Consider the following 8,265-nt stretch of genomic DNA (forward strand, 5'->3'; position numbering starts at 1 on the left):
CATTTTCCGGGATATGCAGTATGAAAAATTCGGTTTGTATGGGAGGTGCCACGAGACTTTTTCCAATAACCGCAATTTTTATCTATGAATATGCAAATGCTTTCATATATCTCCATACCATATTCGAGTATTCTACCATGAACACTTCCAGAGATTTGCAATATGAAAAATTCGGTTTGTATGGGAGGTGCTACGCCCTCTGCACCTAGCGGTATGAAATATACTTTACAGCCGATTCTCATACCTACCATATATAACACAAAAAATTGCATAAAGATCGGTCGAGCCGTTTAGGAAGAGTTCGATTTTTATATGTATATTAGATAAGCACGATGCGAGAAGCATAGAAAAAATGTCGATGAAAAAAAAATTTTTTTCTCGGGTTCACAACTATCTTTTAAGTTGGAACCAACAATACACACCCACAAAATTTCATTGAAATCGGTTAAGCGGTATCGGAGATTATCGTAAACGAACACAGTGACACGGGATATTTATATTGTTACGATTATCCTCGAAACCTTGAGGGATTTCCCAAATATCTTCCGGCTCGTATCGCTGGATTGTTAAATAAATGCTCACCATGACCAAATTGTACTACAATCAACTTTATTGTACAACAAACAATTTACAAAACTTGCTAATCCGTAAAACCACTTAACAATACTCGTTAAAGCAATTACAACGCTTTACAAAACTTGTTAACACAATTAAACTTACAGCTTGCTTATTCGCAACTCACTCTACTTGTAGCTTGCTAACTTGTAACTCTCCAACTCCGCTGTGTCGTGGCTCTTATATACCTCCTGCGCTCGCACTTATGGCAACTATCGAACGTTCTGAAGTTCATCGCTCATTCTCTTTCTCTCGCTGTTCGCAGTGTTCATCCAACTTGACGTTTCTCTTTGTGGAACAGTCTACGTTATTCCTCGAACATTCTGCCTATTTCTCGTTGTTCGCTTTGTGTTGCCGCAGTATTCGCCACACTGCCCTCCACCTAAGTCTGATCGTCCCGATCAGACACACTTGCCGCTCCAACCGCTGCAAGTCTTTCCAAGTGGACCACTTTCATCTTGGTCCTCGGTCTCCCCATTGTCTGGATTCGATGCACTGCGTCTTTCAGCCGTTTGTCAATCTTAAGCGGATCTTTCCAGTCAAGTCTTTGCTTGGAGGTAAAGCTTTTCATCTGCTGCGACATGTACAACCACAATGCGTTACTGGGCATTGCTTCCGGCTTATTTTCGGGAGTGCACCATCTCACATGGTCGTGCTTCTGCCGGCCACTGGGTGGTGACCAGACCATGTCTCTTCTCGTGGGCACCCTTTTCGCCAGATCTGTGCCGCATCATCTGTCCATGACACCCAGACTCCTGCCTTCGTGCCGCACTGCCTTTAGCACATCTTGCTAAATCCGGTTCCCCACGCTGAAACTTGCCCAGTGTTTCCGCATCTCGCTCTTTCGCCGGTGTCAACCTCATTGACCGGACATGTATGACCTTATCCTTGGCTTCCGGCTTAACTGCTCGCCTTTGCCGACCACCTTTTTCGGGACACTTCAAAGCGCGCCTACTGCTCCCACAGCCGCTTCCATTTCCGGCCACCGGCGTATCACCATTGCAACGTGGTTTAGCGGCTTTCCTCCTGCCGGAAACACTGCCTGGCTTGCCATGACCACTTCCTTGTGGCGACCTCTTCTTCACTGAGCTGGCGGAACCGTCACGCTTTTCGGTGAACCGCTTCCTTCTCCTGACGAAACCACTCCGTCTCCATCACTGCCAACCTCCGCCCAACTAACCGCTTCCGTTTCTGGTGGAATCTTCGACACTTCCTCTAAGACAAACCGTCTGCTGCAGTACTGGCTATCGTAACCAACCCTAAGTGGCACTTTCCTGTAACGATCTGTCAGGATCATTCTCTGGAGGTCAATCTTCATGCCTTGGCCAAGTAAAACTATGTTCACATATCAATATTATCACAATCAAAGCTCGTTTTTTAATCACCCCGTTTACACAGGCAAATCTCAGATTATTAGCCGTCAAATTTGTTGTGCTTGTTATTCTCACATCTCAAGGAAAATTTATGTTTCTTCTCTGTGCCACCGTGATCACGTTTTTATGCTATAATAAGCAATATAAATATATTTTAACTTAACATTTTATTAAAAATACCTTCACAAACCTCTTTTCCTTGCTAGCGTACATTTTTGTTTACTTTTACATTTGGCATTTCTCCTCTTCTTGAAAAAATAATCGATAAAACTAGGATGGACACCGAAAAGTTATCGGTTTAATCTGAGATTATTTTATAATTACATATTAACAAGGGACGAATTTTATATGGCTAATCTCTTGTTATAATTACAGATTAGGGTGTTAAGCTCGAAAATGAGGATAATCTACTTATATGTGAACCTGGTATAAGAAATCCACGCCGTTGATGACTTCATCCACAATGTCTGCCACTATAAACTTAGTGTACGAGCCCACACCGTCGATTATTACCTCGCATGGTACTTCTCCTAACACTTGGGTGCGTTCACAAGTTGCAGTCTGCAGCTTTGCTCCAGGTAATGGCTTCACATAAAAAGTGACCAAAATTTGGTCGAATAATGGAATGTGTCGCTCCAGTATCCACTGTCAGTACTCTCTCCTGCCCATTCACACATCCACCAACAGTGAGTTTGCATACTTTCCGGCCTATTTGTGAGACAGAGATTATGGGCCGTTCAACTTCTGGAGCCAGCACGCGGCCCTTCCTGCTGACTTGTTTCAGTTTAACGACTGATTGGAGTTGGCTTGGTCTCCTTCAGCCCTGCGTTTGCGTCCTGCTGAATTGTTGGGCCAACTGGAACTTGCGCTGCAATCGCGGGCGAAGTGACCTGGCTTTCCACATTTAAAACATTTGCCAGACCCATTATTTTTCTCGCCCAGCAGTTGGATAATCTTCTTCAGCATTTCATTTGTCTCTTCCGGTGTTTCCACTTCCACACGATGTGCTTTGTAGGCTGGTCTACTTAGGAGCGCCGCCGTTTCACGCGTATGAGCATACGAGACAGTTTCAGCAAATGTTGGCTTTGGATTCGCGTACGTCTCTCGCTTGGTATACACGTCCCGCATTCCGTTGATGAACCTCTGGATCTTTACCCTTTCTAGGTGTTCACCAGATGCGTTTCCAATAGCCAAGTGAGCCAACCTCTCGATATCTGAAGCGAATTCCTGTAGAGTCTCGTTGGACTTTTGGCAGCGATTATCCAGCTCCATCTGGTAGATCTGTNCTGCTGGCTCGTTTCAGTTTAACGACTGATTGGAGTTGGCTTGGTCTCCTTCAGCCCTGCGTTTGCGTCCTGCTGAATTGTTGGGCCAACTGGAACTTGCGCTGCAATCGCGGGCGAAGTGACCTGGCTTTCCACATTTAAAACATTTGCCAGACCCATTATTTTTCTCGCCCAGCAGTTGGATAATCTTCTTCAGCATTTCATTTGTCTCTTCCGGTGTTTCCACTTCCACACGATGTGCTTTGTAGGCTGGTCTACTTAGGAGCGCCGCCGTTTCACGCGTATGAGCATACGAGACAGTTTCAGCAAATGTTGGCTTTGGATTCGCGTACGTCTCTCGCTTGGTATACACGTCCCGCATTCCGTTGATGAACCTCTGGATCTTTACCCTTTCTAGGTGTTCACCAGATGCGTTTCCAATAGCCAAGTGAGCCAACCTCTCGATATCTGAAGCGAATTCCTGTAGAGTCTCGTTGGACTTTTGGCAGCGATTATCCAGCTCCATCTGGTAGATCTGTCGCCTGTGCTCGCTACCATAGCGTCTTTCCACGGCCCCCATCAATGCATCGTAATTGTTCCTTTCATAGTCAGAAATAGTCTGCAAGATTTCCGCTGCAGGTCCTTTTAATGCAACGAATAAAGCAGCGGATTTATCCTCCATGCTCCAGTGATTTGCTGTAGCTGTCTTCTCGAACTGGAGCTTAAAGACCTGGATAAGAATCGTGGCGTCAAAGGATGGAGTTTTTACCTTGGGAGCGATCGTCGAAGCGGCTGGAAGAATCAACTGCAAGTCTCGGAGTCGACCTTCTAACTCGCTCATCTTAGCCTCGACTTTGTCCTGTCTCTCTTCGATTTTTTCCTGTATTTGTGCAATCTTTGCGTCCTGTGCTTCCAATTGGGATGACATCTGTGCTGATACCGCTGATGATATACGTGTCTCCAGCGCTTGTATCTGCGATGAAACATCTGACGACAACTGCGACCTTTGTGCTTCAAGCTGTGCTTCCAGCTGCGATGACATGCGTGTTTCCTGCACTTGCAGCTGGGATGAAATCTGTGACATGGCAGCCAATAACGAGTTCATGTCCATAGCTGTTGATGACGAAGGAGCCTTTTGCTGTTCTTCAACCTTCCCGGATGTCTTATGCACATCCTTCGACGAACATGCAGCCTCATCCTTCTGTTCGTCCTTTGCGGATGTATCGTCGGGTTTACCCTGGAAGTCGTATTTGTCCACGTCGATGCCTTCAGCTTCCATAGCCTCTCGTAACCGGGATAACAACTCCACTTTTCTTCCGGGGGTTGCTTAATTTCTCTTCTCCAACTCCTGTTTGAGTTCCTCGATCTTTAGGTCTTGAATTTTTGCCATTTTCAAAAATTTATCCTTCAGGATTTATTTAACGATTCCACTTCTGACACCAATCGTTACGATTATCCTCGAAACCTTAAGGGATTTCCCAAATATCCTCCGGCTCGTATCGCTGGATTGTTAAATAAATGCTCACGATGACCAAATTGTAGTACAATTAACTTTATTGTACAACAAATAATTTACAATACTTGCTAATACTACCGTAAAAACACTTAACAATACTCGTTAAAGCAATTACAACGCTTTACAAAACTTGTTAACAGAATTAAATTTATAGCTTGGTTATTCGCAACTCACTTTACTTGTAGCTTGCTGACTTGTAACTCTCCAAATCCGCTGTGTCGTGGCTCTTATATACCTCCTGCGCTCGCACTCATGGCAACTCTCGAACGTTCTGAAGTTCATCGCTCATTCTCTTTCTCTCGCTGTTCGCAGTGCTCAGCCAACTTGATCTTTCTCTTTGTGAACCAGTCTACGTCATTCCTCGAACATTCTGCCTATTTCTTGTTGTTCGCTTTGTGTTGCCGCAGTAGTCGCCACAATATATTAAGTAACCCTACTATAACCAACTACCATAGATACGTTTGCATACCAAATTTCAATTTCATTTGACTTATGGTTTTGAAATTATAGCTGATAAAATTTTCCACGCCTATGGGATGTGCCACGCCCCCTTTTACAAACCCATTTATATATAAGCACCTACCATTGATATATCTGCATACTAAATTTCAAGTTCGTGGGACTTATAGTTCCGAAGTTATAGCTGATAAAAAATTCCATGCCTATTGGATGTGCAGTATTGGACCAACCCAATTTTTTTTTTTTAAAGACTGAGTCATAGGTAATTAAGTAATTTCTCCGTTTTTCGAACTTAGCCTCCGAAATCGAGATATGGGCCTTCGAAGTTCGCAATAGGATCTTTGGTAATAAATTATTTTTTATTATTATATGTAAATAACTAAAAACACAGTCGAAGACGGCCTTTTGCTCTTATTTAAATGGTTTATAACTTTTTTTTGCAAACTTATATTACAGTTGCTATTAAGGGGCAAAGGCCGGTTCCTCGAATAATTAAAACCCTTATATTTCAACCAATTTTGAATTGATTTTTAAAAAGTTGGTATCGTTGTAAACGTGATTAGCTCCCCTTCTTCCCTTCTGACATGCATATTTGTATACTTTGTATGTAAAAATTTGAGAAAAAACATTTAAAAGGAAAATATACCTTTTTTTTATAAAAAAAAATATTTTAAACAAAAAAATTACTAATCGATTTTTAAAGCGTTGGTATCGTTGTAAACGCAATCAAACCTTCTTTCTTCTGATATGCGTATGTGTATACTTCGTTAAAAAAATTTCAGAAAAAACACTTAAAATGAAAAAATACTATTTTTTTTTGAAAAAAAGCAAAAAAATACTAACCGATTTTTAAAAATTTGGTGTCGTTGCAAAGGCGATTGAATATCCTTTCTTCTGGTTTGCATATTTGAATACTTCGTATATAAAAATTTGAGAAACAACACTTAAAAGCAAAAAATACCTATTTTATAAAAAAAAAAATATTTTAAACAAAAAAACTACAAACCGATTTTTAGAAAATTGGTATCGTGGTAAAGGATACCAGAAAACTTATACTTTCTTAATTCCAAAAATTTCTATTTATATACACAAAGAAAAAGAATTTAATTAAAAACATTTTGTCCCTCTATATAAACTCCGGCCCCCCTAGGTGAAAGGCTGTCTACGCCCTTGTATACAAAAAAATTAAAGTATTTGAACCGTACATCATACGGTCAGTTTGTTCTTTTAGAGCGCATACATACATGCTTCCAAAATAACGATTCCAGTATCTTCATTTCTGTATATTGTAACTATCAATATATTATAAAGAGAAGTGTAAAATGCAAGTGTAGCACATAAGTCTAGCATAGCAACAATCTAGCTATGCAAAAACCAGCTTTCTGTGCTGATTTAAACCATACCAAAATTATCTGTCGAAAGTAAAAAATAAAGAAGACATCATTGGTTAAATTTAAATTTGTTAATTTTTTTAATATGAATATAACCTATTAAAAAAGTACCAAAAATATGTAAATATATATTTTTTTAAAAAGCGCTTATTTAAAATTTGTTTTAGAAAGGGTTATACTATATACGTCGCGTAAAAGGTATTTAAATTATCTTTAAACTGGCAATATTTTTGTGATCGGTCAAATAGTTTCCGAGATATTATAAATATAATAACTAAACGGCTACTTCTGACTAATTCTGTCTAAACCCTGGAGTATGGGAACAGGATAAATGTGAATAAGAAAAAGTAAACAAACAAATGTCAAATTAAACTCTGAGTTTCTTAAACACCCCAATGAGAACACTTGACAGTTGTTCATGAACTCAAAACGTTAAACTCGAGTTAATGGCTCAACGTGAGCATAGTATTAGGGCCGTTTTCTCAAGTAAGTTAAATTTATCTGGCCTGGAAGAAGTCTGTTTGAAGGCAGGTAAATTTAAAAATGTACTTGAGAAAACGGCACTTAGCATTATTGTTATTACACAAACATATTTAGTTACGAACGAAAAATTATAGTTTAAGAAACTAAAAACTCGCTTTTATTACAATGTGAACTAAAAAGTAAAAAATAATTTTTAGAAATGCATATTTCGTCTAAGAGGAATAGTAAGTTCCTTAACTTGTTTTCATTAAACTTTTAAAACCAGCCTAAAATAGGATTAAAGTGAATGACAATCAAGTTAATTTTACCGGAAAACAAAACGTGGGGTGCTTGATATCAATTGTTTTCAACTTTTTATTTTCAGTTTAATTAAGTGGCTGTTAGACGTGGCAAGTCCTACGCAGAAAGATTTTCTGCCCAAAAATAATTCCGCCGCTCTTTCCAGAAAAGAGAATTCTAGTTAGTTATACTATGTCTCCATTGAGAGATTTATCCATTAAGATTTAATAAATCCATTTGCTAAATCACAACCGTCTCCATTACCACAACGAGATATGTTTGACGTTCACATTTTTAAATATTTGACGTTTGCTTATGTAAGTCATCGAGCTCACATCCGTGAGCCCGAAAAAGTTAAAGTTGGGGGCCGCACGGCGGCCCCGAGTTGTCCTTCCTAAAATAAAAGACAATAATTAGTTTTGTACAAGTATATTTACCATCTGCTTCCGCTGTCCCAAATTGAATGAATACAACATATTTCTTAATACTATGACTTACTGTCTAACCGGCTGAATTAACTGCTGACGCTGCGCTTCCCATAGATTCAATTATGCTAACGTATGTTCGATTATTTTTGCATGCGAGTTCAATTACCCGCACTGGTTATGCGCGTGTTTGGGGAAGTGCGGCGTCAGCACATTCACACAGGTATGTGTGTTAGCCCCCGTATTAACTACCCCCCCTTTAAACATCTTTGAAGTGGGCGTTTGGCTGATCTTGTTTGATTGAGCGATTGCGCCTGGGAAAGTAGATAGTTGTAGTAATCTTCCTCCAAATTACGTAGCATATTGATGCAAGGATCGTCAAAGCAACGGTGTCGATAATCAGCGAAAAGTGAAAAGTTTCGCCCAATTTTCGTAGGTGTCGGATGTTTGTTACGCTAA

This window comes from Rhagoletis zephyria, unplaced genomic scaffold (genome assembly GCF_001687245.7).
Source record: "Rhagoletis zephyria isolate East Lansing unplaced genomic scaffold, Rhagoletis_zephyria_1.1 Rzeph_scaffold_01618, whole genome shotgun sequence".
Classification (NCBI taxonomy): domain Eukaryota; kingdom Metazoa; phylum Arthropoda; class Insecta; order Diptera; family Tephritidae; genus Rhagoletis; species Rhagoletis zephyria.